At 39.8% G+C, this 22,604-nt stretch overlaps 1 protein-coding gene across 9 annotated transcripts in view; it reads right to left on the bottom strand.

Annotated features, from left to right (window-relative positions):
- CadN (neural cadherin) overlaps positions 1-22,213 on the bottom strand; it is a 1,297,121-nt gene extending 1,274,908 nt beyond the window's left edge. For all 9 annotated transcript variants that reach the window (XM_083139244.1, XM_083139247.1, XM_083139245.1 and 6 more), the window contains exon 1: positions 22,124-22,213. The gene's annotated coding sequence lies outside the window, so the exon portion shown is untranslated. The remainder of the gene's footprint in view (positions 1-22,123) is intronic.
- Between the last annotated feature and the right edge of the window lie 391 nt (positions 22,214-22,604).

Here is a 22,604-nt window from a genome sequence, read left to right as displayed (position 1 = left end):
CCCAATGTTAACGATGTGGGGGCAGAGCCCCCCACAAATAATTTGCTTAAGAGGATCTAATGTATTACTTTGCTTCTCTTGTAAAGTTTACTTTGAATTGTGCCACATGAATTTAACTTTAAATACACATTTGAAATGTTCTAGAACATCAACGCTGGGGAGCTGAAACCGCTAAACCATCAACTTTGGGTGGGGGGCTATGACCAGAGACAGCAAGACACATGAGGGAGGTTATCTAAGTGTCCCCCTCCGATTTCCATGAAACGTGGCAGGGGCCCAAAGGAAGATATACGTGTTTTGTCTTTTTTGTTTCGGCTAAAAAACGGGTTTGGGGGGCAACACCCCTTTCAAATGTCAAGATGAGGACAAATTGAAGTGGGGATCTGACCCCTGTGTCCCCCTCCGTTTTCCATGAAACTTGGCAGGTGCATAGAGGGGCCAAAAGGAAGAAATACGTGTTTTTTGCTTCATCTAAAAAACGGGTTTAGGGGGCAAACACCCCCCCCCCCTCAAATGTCAAGATGAGGACTGGTTAACATTTTTAATAAAGAGTTTCAAAAGACGATGTGCATGAACTAGGGAATGGATGGGACGTTCAGGCTACAAATGGCTCTCACATGACATTCAGAACGAGATCGTTGATATATTAGGGAGATCTGTTTTGCGCTCCGTGGTAGCAGATATTAAAAGTCGGCAATGTGAACAACTGACATTCTGCATTCGAACTGTGAATGAAAATGTTGATATTTTTGAGGAATTCATGGGCTTTTACGAGATTCCGAACACTGAGGCCAAAACTTAACAAAAGGGAGGGAGTGAGTCATTCATTAATTTATTTCAGTGATCAGAGGCCCCCCAATAATTTTGACAAGTCGGCGCCCCTGCATTTATTGTTGTTGTTATTAATAGTGACAAGAAGAAAACATTTACATGTATATATCGGCTACAAAATGTAGTTTTTACACTATATAACTACATTTTGTAGCAAACCTCCGTGGCGGAGTGGTTAGCACAGCGCGGTACGACGTCTGGGATTCCGAGCTCGAATCCTTGCATGTCTGTTCTTTGTGATTGTCTATTCATCAATTTCATCATATCATCGCTCAATCGTCGCAATTATACTTTGCCCCGACTGTCTCTGGGCCAAGGCCACGCATAGCGGCAGAGAAGGGGGGAAATCGAGTGGGCAGTGGGACGCAGTATACGCTGCTGCGAAGGCTAGTAACTGCAGTCGCTTTCTCCCCTCCAAGCAATCCCGTTCCCTCACACGTGTTCATTGGAGGATCCGTCTCGCGTCAGTACTTGCGCAGAGACTTGATTTCGTTCGGTTGCTCCAGAGATAAGCGGGACGGACTGTAGTCAAAAGTTGCAGAAAAATTGACATACAATAACAAGAATCAAATCAAATCAAAATTATATATTCTGTCACACATGTAAGAGCCGCGGTATTCAGTCTCAACCGCTGTGGCGCAATTGTCACCGCACTCATGGGTCCCGGGTTCGACTCCTGTGCAAGATATAAAAAACGTTTTGTTGTGCATGATGAAAAGCTGAAGAGGAAAGTTTTAAAAAATGGAAAAATAAAAACTTAGATGAACAACAACTGAGAAACGTTTAAAAATACAGCATAACAACGGACTTCTACAAGTAAACTAAGTCTGTAGTGTGTATGGCTGCTGCACAGGATACTGATTCGGTTTCCTGAACGGGTGATCTCTGGTGAGAATTTATCTAACAATATCACTTATACTTACATAAAACTGTAAACGGTATATTAGAAAATAGTTATTTCCTCAGTCAAAAACAAAAAAAGAAAAAAAAAAGAAAAAACAATTTACGTGGGCGAAACTTACCGATTCCCAAAATACCTAAAACTCAAAAATTTAAAAGCAGCCCACTAAGTAGAATGTGTGATTTGTATAATACGATTTCAATTAATAACCAGGCCTTAGATTTATCATTGCCATTCAAACAATATAAAAAAGTGATTGAATCAGAATTATGACAACATATAGGTACATTGTAATCATTTCGTTATCACTATCTCTTCCCATTATTTTCCATTGTAGTATTTTACAACTATATATCTATAGGAATTTAATGAATGTAGCCAAATTATTGCACAAGTCTTTGTTCTTGTATGGTGAAAGACAAGTGAAAGATCCAGATTGTTTAATTTCATTATTTGTGATTATGTAATTGATTACTTGGGGTGTAAGGGATGCTCCTTCCACGTAGTCTCCCTGGACTGAAGACTAACGAGGCTCTGGCGACTGGCTCCATGGCCAGTATAATTTTGTTTGTGTTGTCCTGTGTTTTGTCCTTATTTGTGCTGTGCGCTCCTTTACAGCCTCAGCTTTTAACGAAAGTCAGAAGATTTTAATATTTTATGATTTTAGTTCTGCAACGTTAGAGTTGTTATGTGTAACGATAAGGGGCTGGACCCCGTATAATATGACGGGTGCAAAATAGCCTTAGTGCTGACGCACCCAAAAATTTTTAATTCAAATCAAATCAAACTGATTACTTATATTATCGGTAGATATATGTTTGTATATTTGTATACTCGTATTTGCTAATTGTATTGTTTTTCTTTGTTTTTTTTCTGTGTAAACCAATCTGCCATCTGTAATTGGAGATTACCTCTGTTGAGGGTACTAAATAAATAAATAAATAAATAAATGTCACGGATAAAGCGGCGCTGGGCCTCCCCAAGCATATAATCAAAGGGTATCTGAAGACAACGAACTCTGGGTGGTAAAGGCGGCCGGATCGTGAAATTGGTGACATCTCCCTTCGCTGTGGACGAGATCGAGTATGTGTGGAGCCTCTATGACTTTCCTGGCATGGTGGAATGTATCGTCACGGACATTTCTGGGTTATAACGATTCTATTAAAGTCAATGGCATTGTTGCAGCCCAGAGGTGTCCGCGAACGTGCAAGGGGATAGCGTTTTACCATTTCTCTATCTTCAATCTTACTCGGGGAATTACGTACGGGTTGAAGGAGAACATTATTGTTTCAGGCGGGCTCTACTTGGCAGGCTTTCTGTTTATGGCTCTTTCGTTGTACTTTTCTTTCTTTCTGATTTCCTTTATTTGTTCCACTCCTTCTGTCTGTTTCCATCCTGCTTCGCTCTATTTCCTTTCTCTGCCCGTTCCCCCCCTTTTCAGCTGTTTATTTTTCTCCTGCTGCTGTATCGCTTTCTATTCTTCTACTTCTCTGTTTCTATCCTTCCTTTCTGTTTCTTCTTCTCCTTCCCAAGCTGCATCTCTTTCTAACTTTCTATTTCTCAATTTTTCTTTCTTTCATTCTCTTTTTCCCTATTTCTCTTCTTCCTTTTCCCAGTTTCTTTTTTCTTTCCTCTCCAACTACTTCATTTCCTTCTCACTGTTTCTCTCTATCATTCCATTTCTTTCACTCACTTTCTGCCTCTGCCATTCTCTATTTGTTCCTCTTTTCTAGATATCAGTGCACTCTTTCATTATCATCATTTTCTGTCTCCAATTCCTTCTGACTTTATTTCGCCTTTCTTTCTAATCTTCACCTCTTTCTCTAATTTTATCCCTCCATGTGTGTGTCTAATGATCCTCAAAATACCTGATGTAGACCTTTTTGGGTATATTTTAAGGGTGAGCTATTAGAACACGATGGGCTAGGACCCCCTCCAGGGCCGATATTGTCTCGATTAAAGTGAAGGTGTTTCGATTGTAAAATGTTTGAGTTTTTCATTGGAACATAGAAGTGTGGACGTACATCAAGTTCGCATCTGCCCTCATGTGTTCTTCCATCCGATAACATTCCAACTTGAGTTTCGTGCATATAATTATCATGTTGTCTCTTACCTGTAAGACACGATACGTTGTATTAACAGCCGCGGATGATATGTTGGAGATGGGGGAGCGGGGGAGTGTCTCGAGGTGCGGGGCTGTCGTATCTGATGCGATGAGGAAGATATGTGCAACGCGCCAGACCCAACAAACCGGTTAGTGTTTTGGGGCCCGAGGCTCTTGCCAAGATTTTTAGACCCAACACGCGGCGGTCTTGGAAGTGTGAAGGGAAACCGGAAGGAAGACGTTCTCGCACGAGTACAGTCACAAGCATAAATGGGTTGTGGATATGATTGAAGCCCTGGTTCGAACACCACTTTACTTCAAAGAAAGTTCCGAAAGACCAGTTTCCCTCTGACAACCACGTGAAGCCCATATACCCTCCTCCACTCAAATCTTTCCCACCAATAGCGTCCGTTTAAGGAACAGACAGTATTTATGCAGATTTGCCAATTCAGTTTCTTACGAGATTACCAGTGGCGCAACCACAGGGGAGGGGGCAAACACTGATGGCCAAATGTACCTGCAGGGGGCAACTATCGCCCACAAGTTCAAATTTTATGCAAATAAAAATACTTTTCATAAATTTTACTTGCTCGCAACACCTGCTTTTCTTAGTCTTATCAAGGTCAGAACCGTGGCTAGGTGACGGCGGTAGACGTCCCTGGGTGCGATCTAAATTAAAGAAAGTTGTAAAATTGGTTGATTGAACTGCGTTTTTATTTTAAGTCTACTTTATGCACACTAAGGCTAATTGGTACTGGGCCTATACTTTAAAGTGGGATCCGAATCACTATGTGCCTACACCGGGTATCGAACCCGGAACCCCTTGTTCACAAGGCGACGATGTTACCACTACACCATCGGGAAGACACAAAAGTTGTAAATTATATAATGCCATGGCGTTCCATGGAATTATTTGCGCCCTATTCAATTAATATTGATTTCAGCCTGCAAAAAAATTGGATCCAAAAAAATTTCATGTTCGCTTCGCTCGCAATTTATGTTATGTTTGTTTGCTGTAGTATATCGTAAATCACCAGACAGAGAAATAAGACTTGCCTTCATTGATTTTCTTTTAAGTGCATGAACAATTGTTTTGAGGAAAGGGAGCGTGCACATTTGAGAGACAATTAATGTAATTATTACTGTTGGTTTATTGTGAACTGGTTGTGTAATGTACTTAAATAATATATGCACAAACTTTGAATACGTACACAATTTAGTGTCCACTATGTGAAACATATATCGTGCATGAAAGTTATGTTAGATTAGGAAAATTATACTTGGAATGAATTTATCAAGCATTTTCTGTCTTTCAAAAATAGTTTATGTGCTTGTTTTCCGTTATTAATGTGAAATTGAACGTGTTAAAAAAAAAATCAAATCGTTTCTTCGAACACAAAATGCTTTAACACAAACTTCTATCCCCTTTTGCGTAATTTATGAGGATAATAACGTCTTTGATACTACCACTACTAATAGTAATAAAATGTTGGTCCTGGGTTCGAATCTCGGCTTGGGCATATATGTTTGCAAGTATCCATTCATCATTTCCATCATGCCATGGCCATCACTCATCCCCATCTTCGCAAATTAGCCAAAAGTGGCACAAGAAGCGAAGTAAAAAAAGGAAATCAATAATAATGTTATAATAACGTTAGTAACATTATTATTAACATTATTATTAAAAGTATTATTATTGGTAAGTTTATCCTGGTACTTGCACCCCCCCCCCCGACAAAAACTAGTGGTTGCGCCTCTGTAGATTTCACAACGTGAGGCTTCGGTTATCCTTGCTAGGTTGTGTTATTGTATTTTATACAATTGTTATTGTATTTTATACAATGTGGAGATCTTCGGAGTGTAACGTCGTCGAGGTTCGTGTCTAAACACTGCAAGTAAAAGTGACAACAGCGCTTCTCAGAAAAATTGGTGCTGGCTCGAAACCAGATACGCGTCCGGTTGGCTTCCTCTCGAGCTATGTTAAAGATACTGAACTGGCGTTCGAATCAGGACTTGAACTTTACAAAAGAATAGAAACGATTCCGGGCTTATCCAGAATTTTCCATCTGGGGAGCTGAGTACGTATTAAGAGGGGGAGGGGGTAAAAGTACAGCCAAAGATGCAAACAAACTATATGTTTTTGAAGAAAAAATAGCTCAGAATTTATGTGCAACAACACGGAAAAATACAATACATTATTGATAGTTCCGCACATAAGACTCCACTTGACCGTCACGTAATACGGGGATATGCCCCTTAACGAAAACAAAACTGAGGACAGATATCTAACAGCAAATTAAATTTCTTTATTAAAAACTTCATTATTCAATTTTTAAAACTAATTCATTCGTTCAATGCTTAGCACGAGCTAAAACTATACTATCTCTGAGGAGTAAAGAACATTTACCTATCAAAAGCTGAGCCTGCGAAGGGGCACCCAGCACACAGAAGGACAAACACAGGACAACACAGCCCCACGGAGGACTACATCGGCCGCACGTCATGACGCCAGAGCTCCGTTGGCCTGCAGGATGAACCACGTCGAAGTGAGGATGTACCAGAATACGTACCACGTATAGGTTAAAAAAGGAATATATAGTGAGATTTGCAAAATCTCCAGTGGCACAGCCGCATCACAACTGAATTGAGAGTTGGTGCTAAACTTAACAACTTAAAAAAACGAAGAAGACGTTGTATTGAGAGTATTCAAAGAGCGGCGAAATCTCGAAATCCCCCGTTGGGAACAATGTCCCCAGTGAATTGATATGTGAGATTTGCCGATATGCACCACAATTTGTCAGGGTGAGGAACGGAAGTGATCTGGAGTGACACTTTTTGAGGGCCAGGTACTTATACCAATGGCTAGCAAACAGGTTCCGTTTCCGGTGCTCTGAGAAATTCCCTCGCGCAGCGTGGATTTTCCCGCACTGGCGCACGATCGTAGAGTCGTCACTGGTTTCCCGCCATTGGACGCCCAAGCTGCTAATATTTCTGGATTGCAGTAAATAGAATGAAATGCGCCCATCGGGGAATGTAGGTAGCATTGGCCCAACTACCATGCCATGAAGATACAGGCCCGTAGCCAGGCAAGGGCCAGGGGGCCTGAGCCCCTCACCTTGCATTGTCGTTAGCACTCGGTCATTAGGTAAAACTATTGTATAATTTGTTTGTAATGACAAGTGAAAATGTAGACAGCGGATATTATGTGGTCATAACTTGATGAAAGGACAAATTCACAGAGCTACCACATTCCTTCATCTTGTTTATGAACTGAAGTCTAATAGCAGCAAGTACAGGGTGTCTACAAATTATTAATAGCGGTTTCATGATGTTACATGTATTATTGAACGTATCACGAAGTAACTTTGCAGTTTTGTAGAGAAACTCAACACGTTTTGTGACACATTACAACTTATCTCAGTTTTCTGTTCACCGTGGCGCCGTTGAGCATATTGGTGACTTTCCGCAACTCAATGCTGTTGTACAATCTCAAAATTTAGAGTTTACGGTCGCTTCTTCTCCAGCAAACAACCATTACAGAATACGTGTATCTTGACATGTTAGAAAATTGGCTCATGCCACAGTTGGAGACACACAGTGAGAACTTTATCCACCAATTGGATGATGCTCCAACCCAGTTCCATCACGATGTCCACAAAATCTTAACCACCAGAGTATCAAACCCACGGGTCGGTCGTTGTGGAAATGATGATCAACAACTGCTGTCATTGCCTCACGGTGACTATTTTGCGTGGGTACTTGTGTGAAGGATCTAGTGTTTGTGCCTCTATTACCGAGTGATCCAGCAGAACTGCGGGCTCGTATCATCAGTGCTTTTGATCTAATTGATAGGAACATGCTTCACCGCGTTTGGGAAGAACTTGATTATAAAGTTTATGTCCGCAGAATCACGAAGAGGGGCATATCGAACATTTGTAATGTGTCACAAAACTTGTTGAGTTTCTCTACAAAACTGTACAGTTACTTCACAATATGTTCAATAATACACGTACAGTAAGATGGTGAAACTGCTTCAGTCATTTGTAGACACCCTGTATTTAGTAGGTTGTGTAGAGTTTAGAAAGTTCTTGCATAGCAGGGCCGTAGCCAGGCATTGACATTAGGTAAAACTATTTTGTATAATTTGTTTGCAGTGAAGAGTGAAAATGAAGAAAGCAGATATTATTTTGCTCACAACTTGGTGAAGGATAAATTCACAGAACATAAACTTCATCTCGTTTATGAGCTGAAGTGGAAGTAGCGGCAAGTATTTGGAAGATTCTCTAGACTATGGAATGTTCATTCACAGATGAACTTCTTTATCCGTACCTTTGCTGCCCCTGTTGCGGCCTCCCGTTTAGACAGAAATCTGTGACTTTGACGTCATCATTCACATTCCTTCCATATCTGCATCAAAAGTCAACAGTTCGTAAGATTTGGGAACGAAGGGAAGTTTTATTCCTTCAGCTGGGGGTGGATTGTACGGTAGGCACTATGATTGAATATTGTGCATTTTTTGTATGATATAAATATCTGTATCATCAAAAGTAGTGTGTAGTATGTAATAAGGGATGATGTCAATAGCAATTAACACTTCAAGAGATGTTTTAGAAAATACCTATAGAAAAATGTACTACTTGTGTGATATTTCTAAACTTAACTTAATGACACCCCCCCCCCCCCCAAACACACACACACACACAAATAATTTACCTCCATTTAACACTGTTAAACTTTTGAAAAATTGACTTGGTTTACAAAGCCACCCCTGATAACCCGTGAGCCCCCCCTGGAGATCAATTCCAGCTACGGGCCTGAGGGGATATGGGGGTAGGACCCCAAACATTCTCGATCTTGGCGATTTTGGAGTTGATGTTATCATCACGACGCTCCGACCGCCTTTACACCCTTGGCATCTATTTATGTGAGGCTGGGTAAAGCTCAGAGCCGGTCAATGCAATGACAAGGCCGTAAAAAATCAGACATTGGATCCACTGCGTCGGGAATCGAACCCGGGTCGACAACTTAGCAGTCAGACGCCCTACCAGCTACCTTACCGCGGCTCCCCAGTTCCAAAAAGGAGCCCAGCGTTGGTCAGCAGAGCGTGAGTAATTAAAAGCTACTTGAAACGGAGTAACGCTTATCCTCTGCTCACAAAAGGCTGTTCCTCCACGGAGCATGATTTAGTTTCCATTTTAGACAAGAGCTGACTTCCTCTTCCTACAATTCCTTTTAGCCATTTTCTCCCCCGAGGCAGCCGGTTAGAGAAATACGCTTGCCCCGCACGTATAACATGACACATGTCAAGTGGCGAAGCGAAAAATTCTCGAAAGCATCGAGTTCGCGTTGCATGCTTCTACATCTTGTTCAAGGGAGACGCGATTCTCTCAGCACATGACAAGTCGCTCAGTCCCTTCGTGCCTCACTCACTCTCTCTTTCTTTCCTTCGATGTCTCACTGTTCTCTTTTTTATTTCTACGACTCTTTCTCAACTTCTCTCTCTTGCTTCTATTTATTGCTGTCTTAATATCTTCCTCTTTTCACTTCTCTGTATTTTGCTCAAATGCTTTCTCTTTTCAATTTTCATTCCTAGTCACTCTTCTTCCTCTATTTATTTGTTCGTCTCCTGTGTTTCTCTCCCTCTTTGTTTTCATTTCTCGCTGTCTTTTTATATCCCTCTTCTCATTTCTGTCTTTTTTTCCCACTCTCTCTCTCTCTTCCTATTCTCTATACCTCACAATAGGTTTCTTAATTTCCCCTCCCTTGCACTATATTCTATCTTTTTTTTGTCTCTCAGCCGACCTCCGTTTTGTAGTGGTTATCACAATGTAATGACCCCTCTCTACTTTATTCTTCTTCTTTCTATATTCCTCTTCTCTGAAGGCCACTTTATGCACATTAAGGCTAATCGGGACTACACTTAGTGGTTCGAATTTTTAAACGGGGATTCGAACCACTATGTGCCTCTACACCCGTTTCTCTATTGCATATTTTATATATATATATATATATATATATATATATATATATATATATATCGTTTTCTTGTTTTTGTCCCATATATCTTATTATTGTCTTATTTTCTACTTCCTTTTCATATTCTCCTCGCTTGGAGCATGAAACTTTGCACTACTTCGTTTCACCAATTTCGGTAGCTGGATGTCAAATTTTGTCAAAATAGGAGACAGTCAAATGGGCATAATCTTGACAATTGGTCCAGATGACATGGAGAGAGGAGGAATCACCTGTTTCTATATTGCATATTTTATATCTGTATCCTCTTTATGTGTCTCTGACACTCCCTTTTTCTATTTTTATACCTCTCTCTCTCTCTCTCTTTTCATTCTGGCTGCACACGGTTCACTGCCCGCTTGCAGCGTTAAGCCACGGCCGAGCGAAAGTGCGCTTATGACAATAAAATCGATAGCGGTCCGGACGCCCACGACCCAACGCAGAGAATAATGGTCCCCGTGCACAACGATGCCCTATGCGTAGTCCGGAATGTTAATTTGCGTACTTTCCCTGCTCTCCGCGTGGTTATATCAGCGCCATCTAGTGCCAAGGATGTTTACGAGATGATTACATACAGCGCGATTGCTGTGGGGAGGGGAATTAAAGAGCAGTGCACCACCTGGAGCCTCCAGTGTGAACGGGGCCGAAACCTAGACACGCTGATTGATGCGTTCTAATTTTTATGGAGAAGGGGCAGGTTTTATTAAGTTATTTCTCAATTAACTATGGTTGTACGTTAATAACCTCCACGCGGTTGAGGTAGGCTTGTGTATCGAGTCATAAAAGCCAATCTGTGAACTTCTACAAGTGTCGAACCCCGAATATTGTGTACCAAGTTTGGATAGCTCTTAGCTTGCAGAATTAATGAGGGTTGGTGATGAAAATATGTAAGGATTCCAGCCAGCATTTAGTGATTTATTGATTTGGTTTAACTTTACTTCGCTTTTCCGGCACTTTTGGCTAATCGCGAAGATGGAAATGAGTGATGATATGATAAAATTGATGAAGGAACACTTACAAAGAACACCAATGCCCAGTGAGGCATTTCATTGTCACGCGTGGGACACACAGACTACATTTTTTTACATTAAGCGCAATGAATTATAAAACTAAACACTGTTGACTAAACATCACTACCCTTATAATACTTCTCCAGATTTATAGCTATTGATGAACAATTTTTTGTCACAGGTGGGACAGAGAAAATACTTCTTATTTACTGGAAAAAAAACTATATATTAATGTGAATTTTCAAAAGATGACAAATAAATTATTGGAGACAAAAAGCGAAAGTAATTGACCTTTGGATATTCTAGTGGACTTGAAGGGGAAACGTAACAGTTAAAGGAGAAATTAAAAATAATTGTTGTTTTGTGTCACGGGTGAGACAAAATACAAAACAAAAGTAAATCAAAAAGTTTAAAAAACAATATGAAAAATAGCTTCCATTATTAAGTAAATTATGCACAATACTTGAATTTTTATCCAAATGACAATTTTAGATCGTTCACTCAAAAGATAGAATAAAATGACAGCATCGCATTAATTTTAAAAATTGAGATTCAGGGGGCACTTACTTTGTCATGGAATGCCCCTGAGTACAAGAAAATTGTCATAAATTGTATTGCACTCTAGATAGGCCCCATCTTTTTCTAAAGCTTTGTGCAAATTGTGATCATGAAGATAGAAAATGAAGTAACAAACTTAGGGAAAATAAGATGTTCTGCCCATGGACGTCCGCAAGATTTTTTCCAGGGAGGGGCAAGGAGGGTTTTTTTATCCAGGGGGGGCAAACAAGTCACATTTCCCCCCAAAAGTGTGTAGTTCCCTAAAAAAAAATTACTTAAATTTGAATTTATGGTGTTTCTGCAATAATCAACACATATTATTGTGGCTAAAATTAAATTATATATGTGAAATACATAATTTTTGGTTGACTTTCATTTTCCAGGGGGAGCAGGCCCCCCCACCGCTTGCCCCCCCTTCCGGACGCCCATGGTCCTGCCCCGGATCGGAACCCAAGATCCCTATCCCTCTTTAACACATTATACTACCCAAAAGCATACCAAACTAATTTTGGATGTTTTAAGTATGTCAAAAGAATCCATGAGGTCAGAAGAAATCTGATTAGTTGCTGAATTGGAAGCAAGAGTTGTATAAATTATAATAAACCGTACATAAACAATTATTTCTATCGGTGGGCTTCCGGAAGCGAAAATGTGGGAGACACGGTGTTCACAGGGTGCTATCCCTCTTATTTTTCAGACTTTAAATAATGGGAGGCAAAATAGCAAAACATGGAAAGAAAAAAGAAGTCATACCTCCCCTACTCAAAAGACAGCCATCCTTCCCCACGTCACCGAGAAATGGCTATTCAGTGATTCTCTAACCATATTCTAACAACAAAAGGAGTCAATATTCCGGACAATAAGCAGTTTCATACGACCGAAAGTTCCACGAAACGTTTCGTAAAAGTTGCAGCCAAATTTCCTGACATTAAAACACCACCACATTCAAGGAAGAGCAGCAGAAGGTCCGAGGGCATCAGCCTCCCTCTCGAAGCAAGCAACATCGATTACAATAGCTAAGTTTTATTGCCCTGAGAAAAACAAGAACCTTAATTTCACCCAGGGGAGCTTTTTAGAAAGAGTTCGCGTGGAAAATTTACTATATCCGATTCAGAAGACTGTCTTTCCTTTCGCGTATGTGGCCATCCGAAATAAAAAATTTCTCCGGTATGTTCGCAAAAGTGTATCCCCTTGTTCATCCTGTAGACAGAATGTGGAATCAGGGAAGATCCTGTGTCCTGGAAGAGGGAAAGGAAAAGTTCGCGAACAAGAACCGAAATTAGGAAAATCTCTCCGATTCGAACACGGCTGCACTGTGCCAATCTCACATATTGACGTGCAATACATGGATTTCCCTAATAACATAACTTTCGTTTCAGACACAGATAAAATTGATTGATTGATTTAGTTTATTTTACTTCGCGTTTTGTGCCTCTTGGCTAATTTGCGAAGATGGGGATGAGTGATGAAATGATGAAATGGTTGAAAATGGACATTCACAAACAACCATACCCGACCAGGATTCGAACCCGGGACCCTTGGCATCGCAGCGCGATGTGCTAACCACTCAGCACACACACAGATAAAAGGATTGTATTGAAGACACTTGCAGCGAGTAGTAGCAGATGGACTCTCACCGATGTCATAGTGATGTGAACCAATGGTATATCCAGAATTTTCCATCTTCAAGGGGGAGTAGGTTCGTATTTAGGAGGGTATAAAGGCAGATTTAGAGCCAAAGTGGTCATAAACTGGGCCTTTGGGAATAATTGTATGGGATGTTGAGGAAATCTTGTTTACTGATTTGGTTTATATTACTTCGCTTTTCTGCCACCTTTGGCTGATCGCGAAGATGAGAATGAGTGATGATATGATGAAATTGATGAAGGGACACTTACTAACAACACTCACACTCAGGCGGGATTCGAACCCGGAACCCCTGGCGTGAGGAAATCTTGTGCGAAGGGTTTTGGGGGTATGTGTATCAGGGATGGCCTAACATTTTTTCGGACCAGAGTTATCCCGTTCCGAAAATACTCTGATTCGGATCCAATACCCGTCTCTCCTGTGAACATGCAGGACTGGATATTTCATGGGCATCCAATGGATATTCAGAATTGGATAGCCATGTCCATAATTCTAACCTGGACATAGTGGATATCCCTTGGAAATCTGTGCTGTATGGGTTGGGAATAACACTCTAAACTGTAGGTCCAGTCCCGATTGCACTATCTGAGCATCTTTGTATTGTAGTCACTGGGCTTCAGGCATCCCCACCCAGCTAGCCTAGAATGTAAGCTCCTGACCAGTGATGTGCCGTAGACTATAAGTTTACATCTACATGTGTTGTAGTTTACATAGACTACGTAGACAATCTAAAGTGCATTAAAATTAATTTTCAAGGATTTCATGAAAAATGTGACATTTTCAACTATATTGGTTCCTCTTCTATTATCAACTATGGAAGAAGATAAATAGTATGCAAAAACAATAACAGATGGCAGTAGTGAGGCAAGAGTGGTCTTTTTCCCATAAAACACTAGAATATTTCCTATATTAGGTTTCTCCTAGGTGAGAAATTGTTCGAATTTGGAATAAAGAGTATGAAAAATTCTCCTCACACATCAGCAACTGATACGCAGTATAATTTTCTTTTAATTCCACAGCGCCCTTTGCTAAGTTATCACCTTTCGCCATGTTGTTTACATAGATTACGTAATCTACGTGTAGAATGTAGACTATCGTTGTTTACGCGTAGACGCACATCACTGCTCCTGACATGTATAGCAGTGAGAGAATACTGTCAGTAAAAAAAAAACGTGAAATGAGGTGGTAAGGTGTAGGACTATCGTACAGGCGACCCCTGGGAGAGTGTCTGGTCTATATTCTTCGTATTCTGGTCAAGTGGCTTTGAGGCCCACCCAACCAACCCTCTATTAGGCGAGGGAGGGTACTCCCGCAAGAAAACAGTCCTTTCATTCACCCTAAAGTTTCGGGAAAGTTGCCTACATTCACTATAAAATCGGTTCCTTACGTTGGTAAAAATTAAACGGGGAAAAAATGAGAGGGAATGTAACACCACCTGTTGTGCATTACACTATAAATACATATGATAAATGCTGAAGTCTTATTTCACACACTCTCGAGCTCGGCACAGTGAAGTAATCAGTACCACGCTTCGACAGATATTCCTCCCCTTACTCCTTCCCTCAAGTACAGGGTGGGAGAGAAGAGACCCAGAGCAACTTGCGGAGGAACATATGGAAAAAAATCTACCTGAAGTCACATAAGACGTCAGATGCCAACCTCAGTTTCACTCTGGACTGCATTGTTGCAGACTAACAAGGCTCTGGCGTCTGGACTTTCAGCCAGTATGGCTAATCCTCTCTTGGGATTGGGTTGTGCCCAATACATGTTTGCGTTTGAGTTGGATCCGAACACTAAGTGGCTACACCGAGTATCGAACGCGAGGCCCCTTGATTGCAACGCTACGACGTCGTGTCTGGGTGTGATTGTCATTTCATCACCATTCATGTTCATCGTCGCGATTAGACAACTTTGCAAAAAAGCATGTATAAAGTAACAAAATTAATCAAAATGACAGACGCTCTATCTACTGAACCATTTAATTAAGGATTTTTTAACATTAATTTATACTAGGTGCCGAAGGAAAGAGATACTGTATTCTTGTACTGGTTTGAATAAACTATGTAAATGTTGAACAGCTTGACTCAGCAAGCTAGTTCACCATGTGTGTGCTTGGTTGCCATAGAAACAGGAAACGTAAGTGGTCTCCGCCTGGGATTGAAGTGGAGATGCTTACGATCTTGAGATTTTTTTTAAAAACACAGTTCAATTTTCGCATGAGTTTAAGGCAACTCCACATTCTAAGTAATGATTTATAATACGGATTCGAGATGCACCAAGGACATGTCCAACTTTTGATAATAAAAAGGATGTCCGGCCGGATTTTCTCCGCAGAGTAAAAATATTTGTTCAAATTCCTAACAGAAAACTAAAAACATTAAAAATAAGCACAGCAATTCACAAAATGCTCGTTAGATGTCACGTAAGTTGGAGTGCGAATACGATCATCGCCAAAATCGATACTCAAAGACTGTCGATAGCGACCGATGTGTGGATATCAGAAATCAACACAAACTATCTCGAGTGTCAACTGTCAAGTCATCTCGTAATCGAATTCCTATCTACATTCATTTGAACGTGGTCTCGCGTAGCCTGCTTTGTTATTACGATCTTCACAGTTACATTAGAAAAAATATGCCGAAACGAAAGTAACTTTACAGATGACTTTACGAGCGCCTATTTACGAAATATTTTGTTGAATATCATTGGGCATTGTCTTCAATCGCGTTTTAAGATACTTTATTTTTTTGTGAGAAGCTTGATTAAACAGTCAGAAGATACTGTAAAGATACCATATTTAAAATTTGTACAACTTAAATATATTGATGCAGAATGTATACAATGTAATTTTTTGCTGCTTCTTTTTTTTTAAAAAAAGTAAGATGGCCTCATTTTCACTTCACAAAATATCACGATATTGTCACTGAATGTTCGAGTCCTGGCCTGAGCATGAATGTAAAGGACCTTATTATCTGTTTCATTCTCATTGTCGCATTTCATACCCAGGATTCCAGCTAAAAACCTGCGGTCTCGATGTGGATTACACAGGTAGGGTTGGGGAGCATTTTGAAGATTGATTGAATTATACACAGTATGGCTAATCGGGACTGGACCTACAGTTTAAAGTGGGATCGGAACCACTATGTGCTTCCTCCGCGAATCGAACTTGAAGAATTATATGTAGGGTGAGTGGATATTGGAATGCAATGCTGTCGAAAGTGTATTATGCAACTAAATCTAGTTGATATTCAGATAAGCTGATCGTAAATGAACCTACAGCCACTGGCGCATGCAGGGGACTGGAGTTGTAAAAGTGGATATTACGTAGTAGAGATGGTGGTGGGATAAAGTATAAAATATTTTGCAATTACAGTTTTTAACCTTCATTTTAAAGTTGTTCAAAGACCACTTTGGTTTTTCATTGCTGCTTTCACTGAAAATTTTGATTTTCTCAAAATATCGGGAGGGACTGTAGACCCATCAGCTCACCCCTGAGTACGCCAGAGCCTACAGCTCATATGGGATCCGAATCACTGTGGAATGTGCTTCCACCGGGGATCGAACCAGAGGCGACTTGGTTACAAGCAAACAGCGTTAGTACCACGCCACAGGGACTCCTATTGTAGAACATTTACCTTACGCCGTTTATTACTACCTGACGAGACAAAGCACGGGAAGTATCCATATCTTAGCCAGTATTCTAACCCAGTACTCTATTCGTATTGTGGCATGCTAACTGCTACAAGACCCCCACAGCTGGTGTTCCGTTCAAATAATCATATGCCAAAAATGTTTGAGGTCTGGTGGATGTTCTGCCTATAAAACCTTGACTCATCCCCCCAATAAAAACATAACCTAATTAAAAAACATAGATTTTTCAAAAGCAAAAAAAAAATTAAGAGCCATGAAAATATATAGTCTACCCTCAGCCTAAATTCATATTGTGCGATTCCTGTAGAGTTAACCATACATTCATTAATGTTCATGATAATACCAATTAGGAAAACTCTATTCTTTTTTCGTTTCCATAATTTTCTGGCAAAGAAATTTCAAATTTAATAATATCCTCAACAATATCTAGCTAAACCAAAGGAGACAGCACAGTGGAGTAACAATTCAAGTAAACAAAAAAGGAAACAATATTCCACGGGAATAAAGTTAGTGACGAAAGAGACCAAAAGATGTCAGAGCTATTAAACATAATATTTTATAACGATTATTAAGAACTCGATTTATATTTAGTACAATGTCTCAGTAGTAAATTGTACTTCTAAACAGTAATAAAATCAATTAAAGATGATTTAAAATGTTTTCCCGAAAGTGAAATGAACAATAACTAACATTTTATTTCTTTTAGCTATTATGTAGAGTATGTGTAATAAAATTACTAAATCGCATTCGCTAAATTGTCTCTTCATCCTATTATAGATGGTCACAAAAGCCAATAAAAAGCAATAAAGTTTTTCAAGTCCAGATTAAGTTCAGGTTGCGATTGGGTCGATACATTTTAGAGTGGACCTCGAGCCACTGTGACATATGAATTCAATGGTTACCGAAATGGGATCTGGTGATTAAAAAACAAAAAACAAACCAAAAAATGGTAATATTGGAGAAATTGGAAATTACAATTACGGATATTTTTCTTCTTGCGGTGCAGAATAAATTTACACTTCACGTGCCAAATATCACCAGGTTTATAGCTATAATGTACATCTATTGCACTAAATTTTGAAAATTCGAAAGTCTGATTCTTATGAATTTATTGGTCCGTAGAGGGGAGACTTGCAATCACAGTGTAGCAAAAATTCGCTAGGTAAGTAATCAATCAAAAAAGTGCAGGAATTAAATAATACATTTTGTATTTAATTTAATTGCATGGCTTTAATAGTTTCTGCACACATAGGCTTTTCAGGCAAGCCTATAGCCACAATTCTATTTCGGGAGGGGCTCATTCCTTACCAGCAGCCGCTATCTAAAGACGAAAAAGTGGAGAGGTGCCCTGAAGATGAATTTCTCAGTATTACATATTAATTAAGATGTTTAATCCTGCTAAGCAAGTCAAATTAATTACCACTATACACTATTTCAATTAGATATTTGCAGGATTTGGGGGGGGGGGGATTTCAGCCCCTTGAGCCCCTTTTCTGGCTACTTGCCTGTCTCCAGGACTGAACACAATTTGAAGTGCCACCCTCACAAGGATGGTTACACTAAAACAAAAATTATGTTTGTTGAAGATTGGCATGCAATTGAAACTTAAAACACGTTTAACAATAGTGTTAACTGGTTGGTTTATTGACATCGCTTTACTGTTTGGTAAACTGGACGAGGATTGCCTGGTGTTACTAAAAGATAGGAAAGAAATGTCGTGCAATTTTAATAATTCAGGTTTGTAATGGGTTGCTACGGGGGGGAGGAGCACCAAATTTCGCGATAATAATATAATGAAGGCATAGATAATTATGAATATACATTTTTTTAAAAGATGTGGCCCGATTAAATCTTTGGTAGCCACCAGTGGTCTACTCACAGTAGGTCTGACGTCACCACTGGTCAGTGTCGTACGCAAGGGGGGTTACGGGGTTTAAGGCCCCTTGAGTTCTAGAAATATTACAAAAAATGCCGTGGGAAAAAATTAAAATGGCCAATTTATCACAGTCAAAGATCTGCGGCAATACTACTACTACTACTACTACTAATAATAATAATAATAATTTGAATTATTATTCCCATGCAGCACGGAGAAAAGCACAGCATTCCAAACACACGCGTCTTTCAGAGTGAATGCCTTGAATCAGCTGCAACAATGTTCAATGAACATGTATTTTTTTGTGTGTGAACAATGAGCATTAACTAAAGAAAGTTCTTGGTTCCTTGTAAGCGGCTAGTATATAGACAAAGGCTAGGCAGACAAGAATACACTGTAAACAGTCCGCCTTCCCATTGTTTACAGCGGCACATTTGAATTTATGAATTCAAATTACAACAATCTTAACTATTGTCAAATGTTTTGTTGGTAAGAACAGCGAGACAATCCAGATGTGAATTATCGGGGACATTTATGCGGGGACAAAGCAGGAAAAATTCCAACCAATTCCGGGAATGGAACACGGATCTCCTACGTGGTTGTCAGACGCCCTACCGATCAGACTACCGCAGCTCATTGGATGAGTTCGTTACTCTGATTATCTAAATTTATTTTAATATATTTTCTTATTTTTATGGATTTTCTTCACACTTAAAATGTCACACCTCGTTGACTAGACAATTATTTCCTAACAAGAAACAAGAAAATTGAATTTGTTAAAAATCGAATGACTGGAAACTAATTTCGGTCTATTGCTTTCATAATTAGGCTACTATATTTATGTAGATCTGTACTACTTAATAGTAGTAGTGGTATTAGTAGTAAATCAACTAATTAATTATAAGCATTATTAATCAATTATAAGTATTATTATTTAATTAAAGTATAATAAAACAATGGTAATGTGAATTTGAAGAAAGTTTTAGAAATAATCTCCCCTTGATGAAATCTTGCGTATGCTACTGCTACTGGTTGTTACCGTATACCTCGACACAAAATAAGGGATTAATGCAAAAAACAAATCAGTGTTCTGTACCTTTCATAAAAACTAGGCACCGTGGTCAATTCTCTGTTGTTTGTTGTCCTGTGCTTTATCAGAGGTGTGGTCAGGGATCCCGGGTTCGAATTCCGGCCTGGGCATGGGACGTTTGTGAGTGTCCATTCATCAATTTCATATCATCAATCATCCCCATCTTCGCAAATTAGCCAAAAGTGGCACAAGGAGCGAAGTAAAATAAAGCAATCAAAAGTGTGGTAATGTCACGCTTTTGGATTGTTGCACGTTGTTCCCGATAGATGGCTCTTATCCTTAACATTGGCTCAAGTTGTGACACTGATATAAAGTTGCTGATAAAATTTGTTCTTTCTTTGCTTTCTTTACGGGAAATTATCAGTCTGCATTAGCTGAAATGTGCAAATAGTGTCAGTGCTGACGTGCACAGTATCGTATTCAATTAAACCTGAAGGTTCCGCGTTAATAAGTTCATTACTTGTCCATCATATTGCCTGAAATGTGTTGCTTCATGTTCGTATTTCCGTAAACTTCAACAACAGTGCGCCAGTGTGCCTGTTAATTTATAGAAACGGCTCGCCATAGTATTATTTGATGAAATTTGAATAATTTAGCATGCATAAACATAAATAATGATCATAAATTGCAGTTGCTTGCACCATAAATATATATTTTTAAAACTAAATCATTAAAGTTATATTAATTAGGGAAAGCAGTAGCGTGCCCAAGTGGGGTTGGTGGAGGTCTTAATATTTTCTCTTTTTTTGGGGGGGAGAAAGTTCTTAATCTGCAAACCCCCTTCCCCCATATGTGTATTATTCACTAGGCGTTACAAAGTTAGTCAGCTGCTCCTTGTGTCGGGAACAAAGAATCTTTGCAAATCATCACGGCCTGCTGGGTAGAAGAGAAACACAACACGGTTTTCAAAGTTAAAAAGTAAAAATAAATTACTCAATTAAAAATATAATATTATTATTATTAATTACATAAAGGAAATTAATTTGTTACTTTTATACATATCTGCTAAGCAGCTAACTAATTCCTTTAGTAAACTATGAAATAGTTGAAGTTTTTTATTTAGTGTACGTTTTTGTTTTATTTTTGCTTTATGTTAATATAAATTAATTAGATTTCATAGTTATTATTTTCTTGCATTGTTATTTTACTTTTATTGTGCGTATTGATGTAGATTTGTTAATGATCTCTTGAGAGAGAGAAGCATTCAATACTCACTACCACACTAACTTGTGTGTTTTCGATATTATTCTTAGTAAAGTATATTGGAAATTAAAAGTAATTCCTTATGTTTTGTTTAATATAAACAAAACTCTCCCTTCGGGAATTTTTGGTGGTGGGGATTTTTGAGGCCAATAATGTTGGTGGGGGAAAGCCCCCGTCCCCCCCAGGATTTCGCACCCTGGTCTTAGCCCTCACTTTTTAAAAAAGTGAACGCCAAAGGCAGAAAAATATGGCAAAATTAGGACTGGCTACTAAAAAAAAAAAAGTATACATAACCCATCCCTTTCAAAATTCCTGGGCATGCCACTGAGGAAATATATGTAATGGTCGATGATGTTTAAAAAACTGTCACAGTTATTTTTACAGTAGTTGATGGCAGCGAAAATTGTTGACGATTGACGGTAATTTCTCCACTCAACTTTTTTACAGTGTACATAAATAAGCATTTTGTTGTACCCCCAAAATTTTGATTCTACCTCAACATTAAATCTTCCCAGGAAAAAAATTCTCGGAAATTCGAAAATACCAGACGCCCAGCTGCGGAACAAATTGTGTGTGTTCTGTGCAGAGACAACAAAGGATCTATTTTACACGTACATAGTACAGGCAGGCATCCTACATTATTTTCTTATTTTACCAAAAATTAAAACTGAACGTGTACGGGCATTACTCGCAAGGCACTTTCTCACCTTGTCATAATCGATTTCAAAAAACCTGACTCCGAAATCAAACATTAACCCAACGCCCCTGTGCAACGCACCAAAGAACTCTCCCCTGCTTCACGCACACGCACTAAAACTCACGCACAGTTTGAGGAAGGGATTCTTCGTCCCCGCAAAATCAATAACCTCCACAAACCTTCCCCCTCTGGCGGGAGGTTATTTCGACTGGCGGGTTCCCAAAAAAATGTGAAAAAAGGGGATCACTGACCGGACATGGTGCATGTACTGTCATGTATACAATGCGGAATTTTCCTTCCGTTGAGGAGTAGACATGAAAAAATATAAAGAAACGGATCTCTCACCGGGACTGACAGCAACGCTAGACGGGTTCCCGGCAAATGGAGGTTCCAACCGTAGCCATGGATGCGAATCCTCGGTCAGCGTCGCTCCCCCGGTCGATGGATGAGTTTCTTGACAGAAAACTACGCTCCCGGCTTCACTGCACATAAACACAACACACACCACACAACACTCTCACTGTTGGCTGACACATTACTTACTCTAACAGGGCGGGAATTATTGTAATCCAACTCAAATCCTTTTTTTCGTCACCCGTACTTCGATCACAAAATACTCCTGCCGTCTCGAACCAGTCGGCAAACCGTTTACAGCCAGACTGCTGCGAACGACCCCTGGCTGTTCCGTTCAGAGCGTCGCCCCCCTTCCTCACTGCACTGCGAGCGTTCACGAGGACGCTCTTCCAACGTGATGCTTGCACTGTTTCAAAGCAAGAGGTACTTGATCGTGCATACGTTTGCGTCTCGTGAAGCGGGGTAGCTCAGAGGTTAAGGTTGAAGATTCGTAACAGTCACCTGCCGAAGTGGTGCGGAGCAGAAGGTGATTTGGGGAGGTCGCGTACTCGTTGGAAGAGTCACGGCAAGCTTTGTCAAGGTGCGTGCGTACGAGCGTAGCACGAGGGGGCAGGGCAATAATTCTTGCCATCATTTTTACAAGGGGATTCGCAATTTTCGTAAAATTTGG

Source organism: Lepisma saccharinum, chromosome 17 (assembly GCF_977018435.1).
Source record: "Lepisma saccharinum chromosome 17, izLepSacc3.1, whole genome shotgun sequence".
In the NCBI taxonomy this organism is placed as follows: Eukaryota; Metazoa; Arthropoda; class Insecta; order Zygentoma; family Lepismatidae; genus Lepisma; species Lepisma saccharinum.
The sequence above is the reverse complement of the archived record's forward strand: the minus strand, read 5'-3'. Positions and strand labels throughout refer to the sequence as shown.